Raw genomic sequence first — 23,634 nt, forward strand, 5'->3', positions numbered from 1 at the left:
ATAGTAGAGAATAACACCAAAACAAAGTGATAACATGCCACCATTTTACCAGACCAAGTTGCATGTATGTGCATGAACCACTGGGGTTTTTCTTGTTTGTCAGGAAGCACATGACTGGTAAATGTGCTTGGGCACTTGCAGGGTGGGAAACAGTAGGTGACAGCACTGTGACAGGCATCTGGATTCTTCCAGGGTGGTAACATGACAAACCACAGGTTTCCATACTCGCTTATGAAGGAATCATTAGGGAGATATTTTAATAAAAATAGAACATGAAATAAAATGAAGACATCATGAATCACCAATAAGTTGCAATACAGTCACTACGGAAGTACATGTAACTTCAATTATCACATTTATTCATAAATTAAAATCTCTGTAAGCAACATTGAAATAATAGTGACATTCTGCTCTTAAAAACTGAATTCAGGCTTTACTTTTGCTGCAATTGTATTTACACATATTTTTTTGAAAGAGCGAGGAACTTAAATTCAATGCCCTGAGTAATGTGACTTCTTAGACTAGTTGTGAATTTGGTACTTTTGCCTTAAACTCTTTTCCACTGAAATGAATAATGTTTGAGTTGTTGAACACCAATATTTGCAAGTCACAGATAGCTGTGATTCTACTACACATTACAAATCACTCCAAAATTCACTAGGATACCGTTATTCCTTTTCTAAACAGTATTTGCGTTAAGATTAGCTTTATTCTAAGCAACACTGAAAAGAATAGATGGTCTGATAGAGAAAATGACTGTGAAAACCTTAAACTAGTGTCTTTCTCTTACTGAATCTTTTGCTTTGGTTACTTTTTTCTTTTCTGACATATTATCAAAACATGATTGATATGTCTAATTTTGCTCCATTTTTGTACAGCTTCATTGCAGTAATTCAGTACATAATTAAGTACAAGAGCCAGTGCTCAATTCCATCCGTTTCCATGAGAGTGGACAAAAACACACACATCTTATATCTTCATGATAAGGCATATGAAGCCCTAAGTTGACCTCAGAAAGTAAAACAGAGACTTGAAAATGTACTATCTAAAGCTGTACTAAAATACAGGAGGTGATTTTAAGTTTATAAAATAACAGTTTAGTGAAAATGGAGCCATTTCCACAGGGCTGCTTAATCCACTTTGTGCTCTGAGTGGTAGAATATGAAAGTTCATTAATCAGGTGAACTTGGGGGTCTCCAAGATACTGCCACAGAAGACCACTGCAGCTAGTACAATTAAGCACATCCACCCTGTGCTGCAGAGACTTACCTGCAAACCCCACCCACAAAACATACCAAACTGATCCAAATCACAGCTATCCTTTGCTTTTCCTGCTTTTGTGCAATTGAGGAATTGCCCTTTAATCTTGCCGTCGAACATTTTAGAGGCAACAGCTCCACACTTAAAGGCAGTTTTGGGAAAAGCAATTTATTTGAGATTGTGAATTCAATCAAATACCTGACACTATATTATAAGGAAGGTACATCCTCTGTTCAACGTATTTCTCTCCCTGTGCTGCAAAACTCACTAGAGTCAAAAGGTAAATCCTTTGGGTCTACAGAGCAGCTGTTATCCCTGTTCAAAGTTAGAAGCAGATGACATGTCTTCTTCAAGAGGTACAATTTCATAGCTAAGTATTTCCATAAATTTTTGTTGAAAAGGAAGTGTTTTCCATTTGGGGAACACGGAAAACTTTAGCAGACTTAGGAACTACTGGAGGGATGGGAGCTGTTTTCTCACTGGTTCTTGTTGGCTATGTCAGTGTACGGCACTTAGAGATCCAGTCACTGTGTCTCGGGATGTCTCCATTCAGCTTGTTGCGGCAGCATTTGTTTATTGCCCTAAAAATCCCCTGGCCACTCCGCTTGTAAGTGGTGAAACATCTAAACTTTTCCTTGGTGATAGAAAACCTAGTCAGAGAGTGTCTTTGTGCAGGAGTGGAGGAGGAAGGAGGTAAGACAGCAAAATGTTGATAACATTAAGTTCATTGAGAGGTTTGGAGCTACCTGATCCAGTCTACCAAGTAGCACATATACCTGGTCAAAGGGGATACCTAAAGCTATGGTTGGCTCTGCTTGCATCTGTGGTACAGCTGCTGTCCTTTGGGGTTTCTAAAGATAGCAGTCAAAATGGGTTAGTTTTGTCTTCACTCTTGGATGCAGAATCTTTAGCAAGGGTTCACAGTAGCCCAGTGTATATTTAGAAATGAGTTAGCATTCTTGAATACAAACCTTTCATGTATCCAATAGTTTTAAAAGCTACATCCTTCCCCAGGCATTTAAACTCACAGATTTATTCACACACCATCACTGTATATGGTAATAACACACAGAAAATATGTATTTTAATGTATAGGAATTACTCTAGAAGACAAAAACAGGGTTCATCAGACCATAGCAGAGGATACCATATAGCCAAACTTATTCAGCAAGTATATACTCAGCATAATACTTACCTTTCATTTTGGCAAGGGAGTAGTGAAAAATCAAGGTAAATGGGGAAATGGGAGTTTGATGTTATCAAATTTGGTGCAATACCCTTTCTCTCAGCAACAATAAAGTCATATTTTTAAGGCAAGTAATAGATATTACTGTGGTTATGTATATAACAAACAACACCAAAAAGTCATATGAATAATTCCACTCATTTTCACTACCCTAAAGCATCTATGGCTCTTGGTACACCTCAAAAAAAAGTGTGTGGACAGTTTGCATAGCACTAATTTTTCGATGTTTGTGTCCTTCCCCCTTTCTTTGAATTGTTTTCCCCTTGGCATGCAGTAAGTTATCAGTACATATGAAAAAATAACAACAAAAAAAATCTGTTTCTCCATTAGAATACTTTGCTTTTATGTCTAGAGGCAGTTTCAAATTCTGAGAAGCACACAACTGTAGACCTTAGTTCTGCAAGCTTTGTATTTGCAGTAGAACAGCTTCCATTCCAAAGAATTTTGCATGGATTAGATGAATTCCTGAAACATGTCTGAGAAGCACTCATATGCATGCAATTGAAATGCCACTGAGAAATGCTAAAAATGAACGGAATGTGTTTTAGCAACGTTGATGATGTTATCAACAAACAACTGGTTGGGTTTTTTTAAGATCTTATGGTTCTGATGTCAAAACTTTATGGATAAAACGAGACATGTTCTTGGCAGTTCTAGTTTTTAAAAAAATAAGAAAAACACCCATGAAGTTCTCTAGGCTTTGATGTATTTTTCTACACTAATCATTAAAAAGGAGGATTTGTCGAAAGCTTTTTGTAATGAAAGACCATTGGCAATACAGATCTAGGCCTTGAGAAAGCTGAGATCTCGATTCCATTTTATTTGAAAGTGCCAAGATTCATGAACAAGTTCTACTAGCACATTCATGCACAACTGATAGGGAGCTGTGATACATTTGGGTGACAGGCTAAGAAGACACCTTATTAAAGTCTTCCTGAAAAATCATCCTGAGATTATATAGGGCTCCTAGGGTCTATTAATCAAAAGACTCCTCATTTCAAATGTCAAAAAGCAAAATAAGAGATACTGATTATTACCAGCAGAGCACAGAAAAATATATTTCAGTCTATCATAGGCATAATGTAAACTGAAAGAGGAGCTTTCTCTGACAAATTCTCTTGGAGACAGAGTATGGAAAGATAGTTTTTTGTCTTTAAACTGAAAATCACTTATCAGGAATACTAAGCAAGTTTTGTTTTCAGCTGATCACAGTAAGTGCCTCATTATTCAAATCACAGGCATTAAGTTCTCATACAAGTTTGGTAAGTTGTTTGGTTTTTTTTTTAAAGTAAAAGCCTCAGGCTAGTTGAGATTTTAATTCATGTGAATTCGGTAACATCAATGTGTTGGCAAGACATTCAATGTGTAAAGAAACAGTTTGTTCTTGAAACACCACTAAACCCAATTATTTCAGTGAAAATTCATGGAGGCATTAACAGGAAAGGTGGGGATAACTGTTTTCTAGATGTCACCTGCTTACGCTGGAAATCCATGTAAGTGGATGATAGCTACCTAAAAGCCCTTGGACAGTGAAGCTATGCCAAGAAATACCAAACCCCCACAAATGTATAAAAAATGAGACATTTCTGATTTTATGTTTAAGTGCATTTAAGAGACACTTACAATGCACTGACCTTTTCCTAACTTTACGTACAGGAATTCACATCTCTGCTCTACATAGTTCTATAATGTGGGATCCTGAGTCAATGATTCACTATGTTATTATTGTCACATCTGGTTTTGTCACATACAGGAAGGCTATCAGGGCTGAACTGGATGACTCCGTTAAAAGGTAGTTTATATACCCTTAAGGAAACATCTGCTGTCAGAGATGGTCAATTTTTTTATTAACTGCCAAGTATAAACCTTAAACTGCATCAGGCTGACTGTCCTGGCACCACTGCTATAATCAAATGGCCTTGAAGATCTTGCTCCTGTAGCAGTATCTACTAACAAATTAGCAAAAAACCTTCATAGCCATTTCAAGCCAGGATGTTCACTGAGTTGCTATAAGCCAGCAGTGGTGACAGGGCCAGGAGGAGACTTCTGGATCCCAGGAGGAATCAAGTTTCCAAGTCATGTTTTAGTAGCCAGTATTTTCAAACCCCTACAGCCCAGCCTGGCTAGGATGGAGGCAAATGCTTCCCAGGATCCAGACCTCTGCTCAAGTTGGCATGGGCAGAACTCACTTTCATTACATGTCACGTAAGGGACAAACTAAGGCATTTTTTTACCTATTATGCTTCCTCCCAGGCTGTGGCTCCCCTCCTTGTTTGGCTTCAGTGTGTGTGTCACCATTCATAGCAATAAGTCAATTCCCATCCCACTGTGCTGCCAGCATCAACCTCCCACCAGTGATGCTCTGTTACGTACAAAGTTGGATGTATTCAATATGTTCTTAACCCTTATGAGGACTCAAAAAACAAGATTCTCTCCTTTCCCAATAATGTTTTTCTAAATGAATAGTCACACGCCAAACCGGTTCTCTATATCACAACTAGACAATGGGTTAATGTCAGCTGCTTTTCCCCACATCACCCTTGGAAGGCAATCGGATAAATTAGTATAGTTGGTTTACAACACACCACATCTTGTGGAGACTACAGGTGCCTTGTTAGTCTTTCGACTGCCAGCCAAGGAGGGCTACACTGAGGGCAGATATCTGGGAAAGCATGTGTAATTCTGAAAATACAGTCTGAAATCAGAAGGCGGCAGAAGTTTAGCAGCTTATATTTAGGGAGGGTGCGTTATTGATGTGATTCTTTTGGTATCAGTAGAATTACTAAAGCAATTATAAAAGCTCAGTATGAGGTCTTCATAAGAGGCTGTTCTCACTGTTAACCAGAAGAGTCTGCCTCTGTATGGAAGGAGGAGGATTACTGGCGTTACCCAATCAGCTTCTTAATTTCTGACAGATAACTTTTATCTTTCTGTATTGTGAAGCAATTAATTTCCTCCATTTGAATGCTTATGATCAAATGTATTTATGTGATTATTATAAAGACTTGACATTAATATTTAAGTGAAAGTTAGATTTCCTTTTTTTCACAAAGCTATGCCATTCTTAAATACCATCAATGTCGGAGACACCTATAATTTTGGAGAAGCCTAGGAAATTGGAAAATTTGTAAATCAGCAAGAGCTGATTTAAATTCTCATGAATTCATGCTTTTACTTTTGCTTACAAGTGGGACTCTTTTTGGTAACCTTTTAATGATCTTTCATGAAGTTGTGTTGAGCACAGATAAATATTTTTTTTATCTTCTGAACTGTGCATAGTTTGCTATAATGGATAAATTCTTCAGGTTCTCTACTTACAGAAATGGTACAGAATTGAACAGTTGGGATATTCAATAAACATGATTTCTTTCAGTACTGAAAATGCCAGATCGCCCCTTCAGATCCAGTGTCTTACCTGGCTTTTCCTTCTCCTTTGAATTTTTAATCTGGAAGATAAAAGTCAAGTACTAGGGTCATTTCTGTGGCCTGCAGTAGAGAGGCTGAGAGTTTAATCTGTTCAGAGCTGTTTTAACACTTGCCATTAGAATTTTTGGCAAATACTTTCTGGACTCTGTAAGAATGTTTGTGTTTCAGTTTGAACCACAAAGATGCAGGAGTACTTGTAAAAATACCAGACGAAGCGTAGATTTAGCAACTGCAAAGTCAGTTGCATACTTCAAAACCCAAAGGAATCCAGAATGGATTATGTTGCTTTAAGGCCCTGAATTGCTCCTCATGGAAGGAATTTTTCCATGGGGGATCCTGGCACCATCACAGCCATCAGGGTGAAGGATATTCAGCAACAGCCATCTCACAAACTGCTGTGGGGTTCTGGTCTACTCTGTGGGATAACTTTTTATTGAAGTGAAAAAGAAAGGGCTGCGACAAGGTAAAACACTTCCCTTATCTGCCTTGTTCTCATCACAAATTGTTTTACACTGCAGTTAAACCCTAATTCTAAGGGCTTGTAAATGCCTTAAGAATTCCTCTGCCTTCCTTTCTGTCTTAGCCTCTAGCTTTGTGCTTTACTTTTACGTGGAATGGTAAACAATTTAATCCATGTACCCTGTTGAATACGTGGGTTTTCCATATCCAGAGTTACTTTTAGAGAATATAAATGTGGCTAATTAGCACTAACTTTGTTTGTTGCTACAGAAAAGCCACATATATGTTTTTTAACTGGGGGGGAAATGTTGACAGGTGTGGGAGAAATAATGCCAGGCAATGTTCCTGGTGATAGCTGCTGCTGTAAATGAATGTGTTTATCCTAAACTGACAAATTAAACTGATCAGATAAAATTAATGGAATTTTTGCCTGAACAAAATTTTGTATTATTGATGGTCTAAGTGAACCCCCTCCCGCTCCGTAATAACTACGTCTTAACTCAGTTTATCAGTAATTGTCAAACAATTTTATACACTTTTTCCGTTTCTTTTGAAACCACTGTGCACTGCTTTGAATCTGGTTAGAGCAATCGGCTTAATAGTGATTAGCTGATCTCTCTTGTGTGGCAACTCACAAGCTGCTTTTGCTTCTTTTCCAGCATCAGTTTTAGGCAAAGCACAGCAGACAAGGGCAGCAGGTGCGTGTGAACCCCATAACCGCCATAATCCGGTGCCGGATTAGCCAGTGTGATCTGGGTGACCCGGGGCTGGTGGCAGTCCCATGGGGGACCGTCCCACTGCCGGGGCTGGGGTAGCATGAGAGCAGGAGCCTGGGGAGACACGGCACCCTCCCAAGGAGGGGTGTTTGAACGGGCCCGTCTTTGCTCAGCTTCTCCCTCCTGCCCTTGCACACGATGCAGTTTGGGTGCGGAGAGAAGAGCGACTCGCTGACGCTTTGTTTTTTGCTTATCTGATGTCAGTAGGTCGGGCGAGACTGAGAATTAGATGTAGTTGCAGGATGAAGACCAGAAAGTGCAAAAGCCTGTTTCTGGTCAGTGAATTCTGGTCAGTTGTTGTATGAAATACTGCGTGTGTACGTGTATGGGCATGGAAACAGAAAAGATTAATGGGTGGACAATGTGAGCAATGATAATGCAGTGACAGCCTTCCGGTCTAAATCTCATTAACAGCTATACCAAGGCTAATGAAATAATTATAAAAGTAAAGTAAATGAGAACCAGATCAGACAGCATAAAGAGTGATCTATAGTAAGAGCAGAGAGTTCAAGTCTATAAAGAAAAGTGCTTTTCTTCTGAACAAACCCTAAAGTTTCAGAAAATAAAGGATGTTCAACATTAAAAGGTGAGGCAACCAAGCATCTGCGAGGAGAAGCATATCGAAACCTGTAATGGTATCTGCTTCCTTGCATTAAACAGAAACATTTAAAACAAGCACATTCCCAGCTATTAGTTTATACCTTTACAGTTGGTAAAATATGACATAATCCCCTCTGCAATAAAGCTATCTCAAAGCGGAAAGTTAAAAAAGACCATAAAAGTAGACTCTGAGGATTTACAGTATAAACATTATGCTCATGCCAGCAGCATTGCTGGAACTACAAAGCAATGAAAACCGCTCTCTGGGATGAGGGATGACTTTTCTTCCTGCTCTAAGTTCGCTCCCTCTATTTTACATCCAGTTAGCCTCCTGTAGCTGTTAACTGAGGGAACCTATAGTGCAAGTGCTCTTTTTCTGTGAGGTATATAAAGTTGTGTGCACTCCAAGGTTGCATCTGCTCCATTCTGCCCAACACAATCTTAAATTATATTTTGCTCTTCTTTCCTTTTCTGTCCCACACTGGTGTTTTGGTAGAAAAAAAACATCTGCTTCTCTTGTGCCCTCACCTCGCTTGATCCCACAGTCTCTGAAGTAAAAGAACAGACTGATGTAAAGCTATGACAGCAATAAATGTGGCCTCTTGGTATTTACGCCCTGGACACTGTTGTCCACTGCGCAGCTTCTGGTGCCTCGCTTCAGCTGGATAATGCGTTCATCTGTTAACAGACTGTGTTGAGAGAACAATTAATACAGTTTGGTATTACTAGGTAGATGACATGCTTGACTCATTTCTACGAATAAGGCTTTTGAAAATGGTTCTAATGGGACTCCCTTCCTGCAGTGTGGGTAGAAATATTAGAAGCTAGTATAATTTGCAAACTTTCTAAGTATCGAGACATAATCCCTGAGACCATCTGGAGCATCTGGATAGTCAACAGCTTTGAAAACTGGGCTACGTAGATTGTAGATGGATATCTAACTATGGAGCTGCAAACATCTCATATATCTGTTCCTGAAAATCTTGAATCTTTTATATTTAAACTTTGCAACATCAGTTTTCATTTAATATTTTAGTATTCTTACGAAATTTTCTTTTGTGGTCATAGCTCATCTCTTCACCCTGTGTCCTTCTTTCATCTAGAGCGTCAATTAAGCAAGAGGAAATAGCCTGAATGTTTTATAGTAATATACTGACATAAATTGCTCTAAACTAATATATGTTGCTCTACGTAATTTTTCTTCATCCTTCAGCACTGAAGCTTCATTTGACATTAGGTGTTCACAAGCTCCCTAAATCCAACACAGGTGCAACTCTTGGAAAAATAAAATCTCTTCTTCTTCCTAGACAAGTCTTCGATGTATTAGTAATAACATAAGCTAACATGAACAAATATATTTGGCAGCTGAATCTAAACAAAGAAGTGGTATCTTCCACTCCTCTGGAAAATTTGTTATGGGTGGGAACCACAGAAGTGGTACCTTTTTTCATTTGTCATCCAGCTGAATTCAGTGATACGATACATGCTAAAAGGATCTCCGTTCAGTATAACTAAGAATGATACAACCCAAGTCAAAATATTTAACATAGAAGACATTATGTTGAATTACTGAGCTCACCATTAAAACAAATGATGTTGCTTTGGGAGGACATTTCTTCTCATACTTGTTACATGATCATCAAACAACCTTAGCACTTGTTTTCGGTGTTATCTGTTTTGACACCCAATTGCTTGCTATGCTGCCCAGAAACTACATTTTAACTATGCCCAAATTAAAAATTTATCCTCTCCCTCCTGTCCTTTTCTTCTGACTCCTTCCCTGACAAGGGACAACAAGGAAACATCACAGTAGAAAGCAGTGTCAAGTGCCAAGTGCAGTGTCAAGTGACTCACAAGGTCAAAGGATAATCTTAATGGGGACCTTAAATGCTAAATGGTTTGCCCATGATCCAGAAGGTCCCACATTAAATGCAATTTTTATAAGGTGAGTTATTCACTGGTACCGGTTCAAGGAGGATACATGATTGGTTTTGTAGTCATTGGCCTTACTTGCTCTATTTAATTTTCAAGTTGGATTGCACTCTGGGCTGTAATGCAGGGCAGTTTTGGACTCAGGAGCCTTCACTTGTGTTTCTGCCTTCATTCACTATGGATGTATGGTGAAGAGAAAAAAACTGGGTCCTTCCTCTGAAGGCTAAACATAACCTGGCCTGCTGTGCTCTTCCAGACAAAAGACAACATGTAATGGACACTCAGGTTTGAATGCAACTCACTTGACTGCCGACCGAAGTGTCAGCATGAATTTCTGCTTTATATTTTGTCAAAAGGAAGGTGTTCAACTGGAGACATGGTGCCTATCTTTGCCTTTCCTTAGTGTCTGAGAGAGACATAATTTTCAGAAAGAGAAAGTATCTTTGCCTTCATTATCTCGAACTAAGATCTGAGAAAAGCTTGAAGATCTTCTATAAGCTCCTTTTTTAAGATCAAAGGGCAAAGATTAAGGGCAAAGAGGGGAGAACTGATGTAAATATCCTGCTTGTGGTTTAGGTATCCCTTGCAGTAAATTTGCTTCAGTAGCAATGTCTGTTGTTGCTGAGCTTCACATATATACCTTAAGCAATCAAATTCATTATCTTTTGCATGTATTGCCTTGAAACATGTAGCATAAATTGCGTAAATGCTATTTATTAACTCCAAATTTAATTTTAACTCAGTTCCTCACTATTCATGTGCTTAGCATGCTTTTAGAGTATAAGAAATTCCTCTAGAATAACTTTATTTGACAAATTAAGTTGCTCTTTTTCTTAAAAAGGTCTATACGTACGTTCCCCTCTCCCTCCAGCCTTTTCTGGGCTTGCTTATGCATCTCTGAGACATGGGGCTTATCTCAGCCTAAGGGAAAATGTTTTCCTTCAACCGTCTCCTGAAAATTTTGACAGCAAATCACTGACACTCCTGGAAAAGAGGGAGCACCTGAAGGGTAAGAATTCTCAGAATTCAGTAGGAAAACTTTTCCTTCCATCCACCACCCACACTTGCACTGCTCCCAAGGTCTGCGGGGATTAAACAGCCAGAGGTTATCCAGAATCTCTTCCAGCAGCATGAAGCCACTGGGGAAGCTCCATCCTGTTCTAAGGGAAAAGGGAGTGATAATCTCTGAAGTCAGTCATCACTTTAGGAGACACTTCAGAGGATCACAGCTGTAGCATTTCTTACGAAAACCCTGGAATGCAGATGTAATAGCTAATGGATTAGTGGAGCATCTGGTAATCTAATGCTGGGGTTAGGCCTTTTGGATTGCTGGGAGCACAACTGTGCATTAAGAGATTGCTCTGAATTTCCTCCCTCCTCAATATATGATGTATCCAAAACCTGTTGAAGTCAAAAAGAGGCGCTCAGAAAAGGGCGCTTTGGGTGGATCCCAGTGCCACGCCAGGGTCTTTGCCGGCACAAGACCTTTCCCCTTTCAGGCTATTTAACCCAAGTTCTCTGTTTCGTTATGTTCTTTTATTGTCTGTCCCTGTGACAACTGATTTTTGTGACCTTTGTTTTGGTTATTTGTGTCATTAAGTTCTGAAAGTAGGAACATTTTACTTCTTTAATAAATTACAGGCTTTTTGCAGGTAGTGCTTACAGCACCATATGTTGGGACCTCTACTCTTCTGTACCTGTCTTTATCGCATGCTCTTCTGGTCAGTGAAGGCTCTTGTGTGATCTCATTGTAGGAGATCACAAATCAATAGATTACCTGAACCTCACAGAAAAATGTAAATCTTTCATTTTACTGGCGGGCTAAGATGGGAAAGGATTGCAAAACCCTAAAGAAAATGAAAAGAGCACCACAAAGCAGCCTGAAGGCTTTAAAAATACATTTCTGAAGTTTTTTAATGCCTTATTTAATACATGGACTACCTCCTTGTAAAAAAGAGGTGTACTGGTATTTTCTAAGCATGCAGGTATATAACCCAAGACACAAAGACACTAGTGATTCTCTTGGGTGGAACAATGAGAAAAGAAACTTGGGTGAAGCCCTTTCTGCTTTACTCTAGCCACAGAATAAATCATTCGTATATTCCAACGCTGTTCATTTCCTTCTGTTCCTAGTCCAGTGTGGCCTATTGTAGGAAACCCATGTTGTACCAAACAAATGAGATAACAGGGGATTCAGCCAAAGTACAATGAAAGAATAGCAACTTAGGTATCATATGAATAAGTGGAAGTTAAATATGTATGTTTGTGAAATTTTAGATACGTATGAATATGTAAATGTAAACTCATACCCTGTATAAATAGGATTGTAATTCACTGAAGCCTTACCTTTTCAGAGCTTTGGGGATTTACAAGTTATTATTAGGATATTTCACAGTGAGTGATTTCTCAGTCAAAAGTGTTTTAGGCCTGCTTTAAGGGAAGACCAAGCTTCACTGTTTCGAATTAAATTAGATATACTAATGGAGAACTCCTTACAGTCACTTGTATAATACAGGCTTTCCATCAGTTCGATTATGATGTGTTACATATTTTTGTACTGTGATGAATGTGATGCTGATAGAATGAAAGGAGATAGCTAAACATCTGTTACACATTTGCATTTCAGGTGTGAGCATGAAAATAAAGCTTCATTTTTCATATTTCACCCTGTGTACTGGGCACCCTATTCTCATTTTATTATAGTCTTCTATAACTTAAAACTGTAACTCCACTGTTTCTTCACATTGAAAGCCTGATTCTAACCTCATGCTGCTCTAAATTAGGTGTTACCCCATTAAAATGGAGGATCTAGATCCTGATCTCATTGTGTGTAATCTGAAGGAAGTCTTTGCAGTTCAACAGAGGTACTTTGAATTTTCATAAGGTAACTGTAACCACATTCAGCTCCAACAGCATGTGTATGTAAAAAGCCAATATAAATGACATCAGAATCAAGTCTGTGCTATTTGTTCTTTCTCTGGAAAATAGTTGATAAATTTATGTTTGCTTTTAAACATGATCAGTAGTATTCTAATCACAGTCAGTCATCTTGAGCAATTAGCTGAATGCTGAAAGAATAATCATTGCTTGAAGCAGTTCCCAGCTGACACTTAAATTTAATTCCTTCTTTTTCTTATTTCAGATTCCTCACACTTCCTGTTTCCATGGAGAAATTCCGATGTGTGCTAGAGTAGACATCAGTAACAATATTTAGGGGCCTTGAGGACAATACTTCCATTTTGAGAGAAAGGTAAGTCAGAACTTATCTCGCCATTAATGAAAAATAAATAAATAAAATCATAGAATCATAGAACAGCCCAGGTTGGAAGGGACCTTGAGAGATCATCTGGTCCATATTTTCATGGGAAAGGGAGCCTAGATGAGGTTATCTAGCATCCTCTCCAATCGCATCTTGAAAACCTCCAGTGATGAGGACTCTACTATGTCCCTGGTGAGATTGTTCCAGTGAATGATTATTCTCACCATAACAAATTTCTTTCTTATGTCAAGATTAAACCTCTCCTGGTGCAACTTGTACCCTTTCCCTGTCCAGTGCGTTATCCTAATACTTGTGTAATCATATTTCACTCTGTATGAGAAAATACTTCTCTGCACTTTTAAGCCAGAATTCCTTCCCTGAGGTTTTGAGAATTACACAAGATCAAAGGCAGCTTTATCGGAGAGAGGAGACTCTGTTTGCTATAAAGATCTTCACTGTAGCTGTTTTGATATGGTCTCTCTGAGAAGGGGTCTCTGGCTTTTCTGTGTATGACTGCACCCGTTCTATCCAGCTTTGAGCTCAGCTGGATAGAGGTGGGGGCTGCTAACAGGCAGTGGATGCACTGTGTTTCGGCAGCCCTTCTTGGAAAGACTTGCACTTGCCGGAGAGCTCAGCTTCACTGAGAGCCTTGGACTGAACAGAATCCTTCATCCAACTGATAAAATGTGTTACCTGCTCTCACTCAGCTTGGGCTTATGCCTTAATTATGGCAGTTTAATTAAGTTATTCCTGGCCCAACATTGGGCTAGAAACATAACTGGGAAATGTATGTCAGGGAGAGCTAACTCACTAATCTGCATTTACTGAAAATCACGTACTGTTAAAAGCCTCCTTTACTAAGCCTAAGTCCACACATATTCAAGGTTACATCCCATGTTCTTTAGCAATGCATTTCATCAATGATCTTAAGCATCATGACCAAATGCCATATTTTCTGTTTATTTTTGTTTTATCAAAATCTATCTTTCAATAGAAACTTCCAGATTTCCCCTCTCTGTTGTTTTTTAACAGGCAGTGATACGTTGATCACTAGGATAGGTAGGAGTAAGCCTCCTCAATTGTGATTTATTTGTGCTGATAAGTATTTTCAGTTACTCAGAGGAACTACAAATGTTAAATCTTTATGGTTATGGTAACTGCACAGTGAGTTATAGATGACTATTCATTAAGCAGTGTAATATAAAGGATCTCATCAGCATGTGAAGCTGGCCATCAGAATACCACAGTCTCCACAGATCCTATATATGATCTGCACTCAAAATCATAACAGTTCATTAAATTAAAACATTTCAATGTACAAAAAAGCAAATATGACATCAAGTTATTCATTGACAATATGTATTTAAAAGCACTTTTTAAAGTCTACAGTAGTGATGCTAATTGTAGGGGAGGAAAATGCAACAGTCACAAGGTTACTAAAAAGCTCTTATTTCTAAGATGGATCTCCATATTAAAACCAAAAAACCAAACCAACCAACCAACCAAAAAACCCCCAAGTGAATTTACGCAAAAATATATCTTTTCATAAATGACTATGCAGCATTTGTTTATTCAAATATATCTAGCTAAAAAGTGATTAGTTTCTTTATTCCTTCATTACTAAAATGAACTAGAACTATTTGCAACTTTCACTGGGGAAATATTTGAGATAATTAAAATGAATGCATTCCATTATCTTATCACTTTGCTACTGCTGACAGTCTTAAGGAAATGTATCAAGCTTATGAATGGATAACATTCTCCTTGAATGGATAAGGCAATGCTAGTCAATTCTCAGCCATCTTCCCCTTAAAGGCTGGAGTGGGATCTTTATCTTCTAAACTTAACTATATAAGCCAATGTATATGACTTGCCTGAAAACTGCTTTTTTTCTGAATTTCCAACATAGATATTTAAAATATATATAGTTATGCCAAGTAATTGGAAGTTATGCGATATAACTCATGTGAAGCAGAATGGATTTTGTGAGAACCAAGTAGGTGGCAGGAACAAAATCCGTGTATATGTATTTGTACAGTTGCCTAAATCTCTTGATTTTTTTGCAAATGATTGACTACCTGTGTCATGACTAATGGAAATGGTAATGAATAATGTGCATTTACTTAGACATGTTCAGACTGAAAGATCTCAAAGACAAAACAGAAGCAAAGATAGCAGAATAAAATAACAGCTGTCGTCCGATGGAAATTATTTGTATTTCTTCAGGTTATAGGAAACTCTAAATGTTAACTACAGCAACAGATTATAAAGGAAGGCAGAAACTGCGTTTCAATCTGATGAGCCCATGCTAATAAATTTTATTGTTTCTGAATCAGGGACTTGACCAAAATATCACTTGGGATATTATATCACTGGGGACCAAACCCCAAAATATCACTTTAAAACTTTTTCTCAGATGTGTATTCATAGTTTAAAAAGACATGGTCATGACTTGCCTTTATGTCACTTGAAGAAGGAAAGGATAATGCTTTTTCAGGTGACAAAAAGAAAAGTTAAAAAATTAGTGTTTAAGAGATATTCAGACTAATTTACAAAGTCAACACTAATGAAGCATAAGGCTTATGTACTAAATGTAAATAACCTTCCACCTAAGTCGAAAATCTGTGTTTATGAGGCAGACTTGTGAGTCAAACCTAAACAATCTACATCACAATGAAAATGGTGTGTGTTTTCAGGGTGTGTAGAATACCTTTCTTTCACTGAGTTTTGCTGGGCTGCAATTCATAAAATTGCTCAGTGAAATAAGAAAAGGACTTGACCATGTGAAGAGCTTGCTTTCAAAACGCAGTGTTTTGCTCAAATGCCAATGAGATTGATTGGCTAACAGCAATGTAGTAAAGCAGACATAACAATTACAAGAGTGCTATCAGGTCACATCTTTGTTTTATGAGATGATGAAGCATATATCGTTAGGATCTAGTGTCCAAACGAATCCACTTCCTCCTCTAGTAATGCCAGAAATATTTTCAGTTGCTGCTAACCAATTCACAATTAAACATTGAAGTATATTTTTCTTGTCTAAATACTGGCTTTAGTATTTTTTTTATTTTTGCCATCACTTATTTGCTGGATTTAAAACTGTTGATTTACAGTGGAAAAGATGTAGCATTTTTATAAACATAAATTATTTTTAATGAACAAAGGATTGACAGTCATAGAGAAGCTATCTGCTGCTCAAGAGAGTGGCAGGACAAGAACTTTCATACTTTATCTTCCTTCTGTTCCCAGCTAGGAAAGTTGTTTTTTTAAAAAATTAAATATATTTCCTAATAAATGGAGCGTGTTTTGCTTTTCCCCAGCTTTCTTTGCGTTCCAAAGGAGTTGAACTTTTCATCCCAACTTAATCTACAGAAAAAAATATATTCCTGGAAAATTTCAGCCAGAAAAGTGTATATATGAGTAATAGCAAACATCCTCTAAGTCTGGATTCCTGTGGGTTTGTGTCTTGGGCTTGATAGACTTTACTTTTCGAGGAAGATGCAGGCCATAAGTGCTGTCTTTCTGAAGGTATGGAATGCGTAACGTGGATTCTCGGGCATCTAGTAACATTTGAGTTTATGTTAATCTCTTTTCCTCATTTGAGATGATAACAAATTCTACAAACTGAGTTAAAAAGTCACTTACTAAGTCTAACTGCGAAGTCACTTCTATCCCCACAGCTTAAAAGAATGGTGATCCCTCCATCAATATGGCCAAAACTAGCTATTAGGTTCAAATGTGATGGTTTATGGAAAAAAGCTCAACAGATTGCTGATCACATTGACAGTCAGATCAGCAGGGCATGACTGTGGCTGTATAACCCTTGTCTTTGCAGGAAACTAGGAAGAACAAAAATGAAAGACAACATACAGCCTAAAATGTGGTAGGTGGCGGTATCTATGGTGGCTACATTCTGATGATCTTTTATGGTGAGTATAAGAGGGGCAGCTCCATTAACTTCATGAAATTACCTGTGTCTAATGCTACTGTAAGTGAGAGCAAAATCTAGACCTTATGGTAGACCACAGTACTTATCCCTTACTAGGAAAAGACACATTGAGTGCAAGTGTGGAAAAGGAACCCCTCTGGGGATTTTTATTAATTCCATGTCAATTCAAAGTTTGCTAATTCAACGAAGTTGTCCATGATGACTTATTGAAACTACAGCATGAGAATATTGATTGAGTTTCAGTCATGTAAAGATGAAAGTATTCACACAACAAGATGCAATCTTTTGAACATCACTGAACCACTGTGAAACACTAAAACACAAAAATAGTCAAAATGTTTTAATCATTCCTTAGGGGAAAAAAACAACCTTATAATATTGGGACTATATGTGGAATATTACCAATGAAAGTAATAAGTCAAATTCTGCTCTCAGTTTTAGCCCTACAGCACAATTAGCTTACAGGTATTGCAAAAGTAATATTTTGCAGTTAGAACCACACAAGAAAGTTCTGGCAGAACCATTTACCAATTAATCTAAATGATCTGTAAAAATGCTATTTTTTGCTGCTTTTGCCGAACTTTCAGGGAAGATCTTCTGGAGAAACAGTGCAAACTGTTTTGACATTTGTGGAGAAAAATGTTTGGGTTTTGGGTTTGGTTTTGTTTTTTTTTTTCTGAAATATCTTTTCATGTAAGCAATGTTACAGTGCACTTAAAGAATTTCCCTGGCTGCTCACTTGTGAGGCTGTTGGTTCCAGGTCTCACTGTGCGGGATATTTTTCTTAAACTTGCTTTTGATTGTGTACCTGTTTGACTTTTTTTCTTGGATTTTCCAGCACACTAGCTGGATGATTTAGTCTACTTGTTTCGCATCCCAAAGGCAGAGGCCTTGACATTCAGGTAACTCAGTGACAGAAACAGAGCATATGACATCTGACCCATCCTCACCCTGGACACGACTTTTCTGTACCTCCCATGTGGGGACTGTTCTTGATTAACTGTTCAGCTCTTCAGGGATATACAAAGGCAAAGGCAAACAAATACATAGGTTTACTCATTTTACAGTAACTAAAAAACCAGTAAGATTTAGAAATGGGTAATGTAAAGTCTGACATTCTTGCTACTGTCTTCTTAACACTTGAGTAAGAGCCAGAGTCCCCTCACTTGAACATAATTTTTACTCAAAATCATGAAGTCTTTTTTTTCCTGTATTAAATTTCCTTCTACCCTTCTCTATGGAAAAGTGTGCTTTCTTGTCTCTTGGCGCAGCCTACATTGTTTTCTTTGAATTCCTTGCAACAGTATGAGCCGTTGTGTATTTTAAAAGAAGCATGTGGCATCTTCGTTGTCATATTTCTGCCTCCATCTGTATACTCATGCTACTTTTGAGAAGTTGGAAAGATCTTATTTCCCCTAAGATATGCTTCAGTACTTCAGTACAAATTGGAGTATCTGAGGGCAGCAGCCTCTCTTCCTCATGGCAGATACACAGCACAGCCTAAATCCTCATACTCTGACACACTCAGTGGTGGAATTCTTTTTAACCTTGCTTAGAATTCATGTGTTATATATAGACTAGTTTCCTAAATTAGCATTCTCCTAAACTGAGGTAAGTAGTTTTTTATTTTTTTTAAGAACTACAGTTCATCAGTTCTGACGTGGGCATCGAAAGCTAAAAGATGAGGCGTGAGCTAGTCACTGTAAGCTCTGTGTATAGAAGATGGTTACAAAAAATCATCACCTTCAGAATGTAATTAATCCAGTCCTTCAGCTGGCTTTTGAGATGGATTAGATTAATTTCCCCCAGGAGTACCTGTTTCCTGTTGTTAACTGTTAAGGGAGCCTGGCTGGTAACATTGCATTTGATGCCAAACTCAGGTGCCTAAACTTAAGTAAGATGAATCCCACCTCGTGTGTTTAGACTTCAAGAGAGTGAAATTATTCAAGGTCTGCAATACTTTATTTTACAGATACGTTGCTCAATGTGGAGAATTTTTATGTTTCTTTCCTAGTTGAAAGGTCTTTGAAATCCCTCAAATCTTCGTGAAGTAGAGTTGTCATGCTCTGCCTATCTTTTTTTCTTGTACACAGTAGGTTACAGGTGCATTGCGGTATTACTGACAGTCACAATCACTGTTTAACTTCTTCAGGTGCACAAAGATAAAATCAGAATGTAAGCCACTTCATCAGGATTACACATGGATTACCACCTGCAATCAGCAGTTCACATCCTGATGGGACTCAGAGGTATCTTGCTTTGGCTGAAGTGCTCTCAACTCAGATTATCTCTTGAATACAACTGAGTACTTTGCAAAAAAGAAAAATACTATTAGCTGCATTTGTAGATGAGAAAGGCAAGGTAAAGAGAAATAGTCTTTTCAGGCTTCTTTTAGCCTTCCTTTGTCCCCCCATCTTTCTGTCCTTTTGAATGGCTATCCTCCTTTCCAGCTGTATCTTCACCACTGCCTTCAACACTGTGGACAACTAACTGGCTTGTGGAGGCTGTTGGTTTTGTCTGGGAACACCTGAAACCGCCAAATGATACACCCAAAGACATCTCCTATGTAAGGCTGTAAAACAGAATCAGAGGTACTAAATAGGCAACTAATATGCCACCTAGACATTGTTGTGTGCAAGGAACATCCCCAGATGGCCTTTGTATATCTTTGTTGATAATGCTTTTATGGAAAGGAGATGGAGTTGGGTGGGTGTCAAGACCTAAAGGGTTATCCAGTCTGTGGGTGTATAGAGGTTGTGACTGTGGGTTTGTAGGATTCTGCAATGCACAAGGACATGGAGGCTTTATTCCCTAAATTTCTCTGCTTTATTACAGATTACCACAAATACTGCAAAAATCACCACTAGCAAGTAAACTACCACAAAAATAAAAATAATAATTAAAAAAATCACCTCTAGTAGTATACTTATGATTGATAAAGTGAATATATATATCCAGCTATTACAAATTACTATCAGCAATCAATAATAAAGTATCAATCAATCAATAGTATGGCAGCAGTCAACAGCAGCAATCAATTATATAGCAACAATCAATAATAGCAACAAACAATTAGGTATATACTGTTACAAGTTACTGTGAACTTTTCATCTTTTCTTTAGTGACACAACTTATCAACAGTACAATAGCAGATATGATAGATTATTTATATGGATTCATAATATTGGTATCAAGTGAATTAGACAGATTTCAGAAGGGAACAGACCATCACAAACGGAGGCAGGGGGGGACGACACGACCAACTCCAGAGGTGGACCCAACCATCCCAGAAGTGAGAGGACAAATCAAACCAACCCCAAAAGTGGTCCCAAAAAGGGGGAACAGTGAGATTACAGACAGAGTCTCACTTAAAAGGTGATCTGTGTCACAGAGTCTGGAGGCAGTCAGGCATCCCCGATGAGAGCCCAAGACATCATAGAAAGTTTGTTTGGAGAATTCAACCTGTTTAGAAAAGAAAAAGCACATGCAGCAAGGGTAGTTCTCAGGGAGAGAGGCTCCACTTTGGATAAAAATTAAGCTCCTTTTATATCATAGGGACATAAGAGGGCATAGGACATCACTGCTTCGAGGAGCCAATAGATGCTGTTAATTTAAATTTTTCACCTGTAACGGCCAATAGATGATTAAGTTTTCTGTTCTTTCAGAGCAATTTTTATTTTTCCAGACTGTTTTCCACTTTTTCAGATGATAAGGTGCCATTTCAGTCCCTTGTTTTTGCGCTTGTTGATGGTATCTCAGGATGTCTCTGCTTCCTAGGTACCCCAGCTGTACTTCCAAGAGGCCAACTACCCTTTTCAAGGATGTTTCTGGTTCACAGGCCTAGCTCCCAGGCTCACAGCTCCCAGACTGGCAGGCATTTTCTGCCACCATTTTTCAGCAGACATTTTCTTATTTTCAGTAATTTTCCCCTCTAACCAGGCTGCCTTTCTGGCTGCTCACATCAGTGGGACATAGCAAATCTGATAGCGAACCTTACAACTTTCTTCACAGAGTTCTAGTTTTTTCATCAGATGTTTAGAATCATAGAATCATAGAATAGTTGGAAGGGACCCTTAAAGGTCATCTTGTCCAATCCCCCTGCAATGAGCAGGGACATCTTCAACTAGATCAGGTTGCTGAGAGCCTCATCCAACTTGACCTTGAATGTTTCCAGGGATGGGGCACCTACAGCCTCTCTGGGCAACCTGTTCCAGTGCCTCACCACCCTCATTGTAAAAAATTTCTTCCTTATGTCCAATCTAAATCCACCTTAAAACCATTACCCCTTGTCCTATTGCTACAGGCCCTACTAAAAAGTCTGTCCCCATCTTTCTTAAACCCTCTTTAAGTATTGAAAGGCAGCAATAAGGTCTCCCCAGAGCCTTCTCTTCTCCAGGCTGAACAACCACAACTCTCTCAGCCTTTCTTTATAGGAGAGGTGTTCCATCCCTCTGATCATTTTTGTGGCCCTCCTCTGGACCTGCTCCAACAGCTCCATGTCTTTCCTGTGCTGAGGGCTCCAGAGCTGGACGCAGTACTGCAGGTGGGGTCTCACCAGAGCAGAGTAGAGGGGCAGAATCACCTCCCTCGACCTGCTGGCCACACTTCTTTTGGTGCAGCCCAGGATATGGTTGGCCTTCTGGGCTGCAAGCGCACATTGCTGGCCCATGTCCAGCTTTTCATCCACCAGTACCCCCAAGTCCTTCTCCACAGGGCTGCCTTCAATCCCTTCATCCCCCAGCCTGTATTGATACCAGAGGTTGCCCTGACCCATGTGCAGGACCTTGCACTTGGCCTTCTTGAACCTCATGAGGTTCACATGGGTCCCCTTCTCCAGCTTGTCCAGGTCCCTCTGGATGGCATCCCATCCTTCTGGTGTGTCAGCTGCACCACTCAGCTTGGTGTCATCTGCAAACTTGCTGAGGGTGCACTCGATCCCACTGTCTCTGTCATTGATGAAGATATTAAACAGTACTGGTCCCAATACAGACCCCTGAGGGACACCACTCATCACTGATCTCCATCTGGACATTGAGCCGTTGACGACTACCTTCTGGATGCCACCATACAGCCAATTCCTCATCCACTGAATAGTCCATCCATCAAATCCATATCTCTCCAATTTAGAGAGAAGGATGTTGTGGGGGACCATGTCAAAGGCCTTACAGAAGTCCAGATAGATGACATCCGTAGCTCTTCCCTTGACCACTGATGTAGTCACTTAGTTTCTTAGGTGTCCCGTTCATCCCACTCGGTATAATCTTAAATATGTACTTTAATTTGGTCTCTATTCTGTATCACATGTGTTGTTTCAGCACTGTAACAATTCCAGAGAAAAGAGAAAAAATCACAGCATTCCAGAACTGTAAAGTCGAGTTTGCTTTAATTAAAAGTCACTTTTGTTCAGTTGGGAACAGGCTGTGGGAATAGATGAAATAACACAGAGGATTTTAGGTTAAGCCTAGCACAAATATTTTGGAAGATTGTGACAAATTGTCTACTTTTCTGTCATACATAATGCCAATGGGACAGTCTATGTGTGTTGGAGGCTTGAGATTTTCAAGATTCAGGGTAGTATTTCTGTATTCAGCTATTATGTAAAGGCCAGTAGTATTCCAAAAAAAGGAGGCAAGAGACACACCATGAGGGAATAAGAACTGATCAGTCTCCAGAACTTGACTGCAGATAGCAAACACTAATTCACACAATCACAGAATGGCTGAATTTGGAAGGCATCTCTGGATTTCTTCTATTCCGAGCCCTCTACTCAAAACAGTCAGCAAGAACAGGTTGGTCAGGGCCAGGTCTAGTCTGGTGTTGAATACCTTTAAGGGTTGAGATACCACAACCTCCATGGAAAATATTTTCCAGTGTTAGAGCACCCTCACAGCAAATAAGGTGGTTTTTATGCTTAAATGGAATTTTGTCTATTTCGATTCCTCTTGTCCTATCACTGAGTACCACTGAGAAGGGTCTGGCTCCATCTTCTTTGCTCACACCTATGATGTATTTACACACATTGATAAGCTTCCCCTGAGACATCTCTTCTCCAGGCTAAACAGTCCCCTCTCTCTCAGCCTCTCCTCATGTGAAAGATGTTGCAGTCTGTTACTGATCTTCATGGCTCTTTGGTAGACTTGCTCCAGTACGCTCATGTCTTGTAGGGAGCCCAGAACTGGACACATTACTCCAAACGTGTCTCACCAGTGGTGAGTAAAGTGAAAGGATCACCTCCCTCGACCTGCTAGTGATGGTCCTCCTAAAGCAGGAGGCTGTTGGCTTTCTTTTCACAAAGGCACATTGCTGCCTTATGTTCACCTTGTGGACCCTCAGGTCCTTTTCACGGCCAACGAAAAGCCATTGCCCAGGCAGTCAGTCTTCAGTGTATGGTACATGGGATACTATAGTTCCCCCATAATATATGGGGTTATTCCTTCCCAAGGGCAGGACTTTCCACTTCCCTTTCAACTTCATGAGATTTCTTGTTTGTCCATGTCTCCAGCCTGTCCACGACCTTCTGAATGGCAGCACAGCCATCTGGTGTATCAACCACTCCTCCCAATTTTGTATCATCTGCAAACTTGCTGGTGGTACACTGTATCCTATCATCCAGGCATTAATGAAGATGTTAAACAGTATTGGTGCCAGTACTGACCACTGGGGTACACCACTAGGGACTGGCTTCCAACTGGAGTTCATGCTGCTTATCACAACCTTTTGAGCTCAG

The 23,634-nt window shown here is 39.2% G+C and overlaps 1 long non-coding RNA gene across 7 annotated transcripts in view; it reads left to right on the plus strand.

The window, feature by feature from the left end:
- The first annotated feature begins 6,142 nt into the window (after positions 1-6,142).
- LOC140650634 (uncharacterized) overlaps positions 6,143-23,634 on the plus strand; it is a 38,614-nt gene continuing 21,122 nt past the window's right edge. Inside the window, exons 1-6 of one of the 7 annotated variants that reach the window (XR_012042098.1) lie at positions 6,143-6,395; positions 12,842-12,949; positions 16,279-16,486; positions 16,794-16,887; positions 19,060-19,268; positions 19,358-19,498. This is a non-coding gene — a long non-coding RNA (uncharacterized lncRNA). Of the gene's footprint in view, positions 6,396-12,841; positions 12,950-16,278; positions 16,487-16,793; positions 16,888-17,745; positions 17,810-19,059; positions 19,269-19,357; positions 19,499-23,634 lie in introns of all 7 variants that reach the window. The other 6 variants (XR_012042097.1, XR_012042100.1, XR_012042101.1 and 3 more) reach the window with 6 other exon arrangements.

Source organism: Ciconia boyciana, chromosome 4, assembly GCF_034638445.1.
Source record: "Ciconia boyciana chromosome 4, ASM3463844v1, whole genome shotgun sequence".
Lineage (NCBI taxonomy): Eukaryota > Metazoa > Chordata > Aves > Ciconiiformes > Ciconiidae > Ciconia > Ciconia boyciana.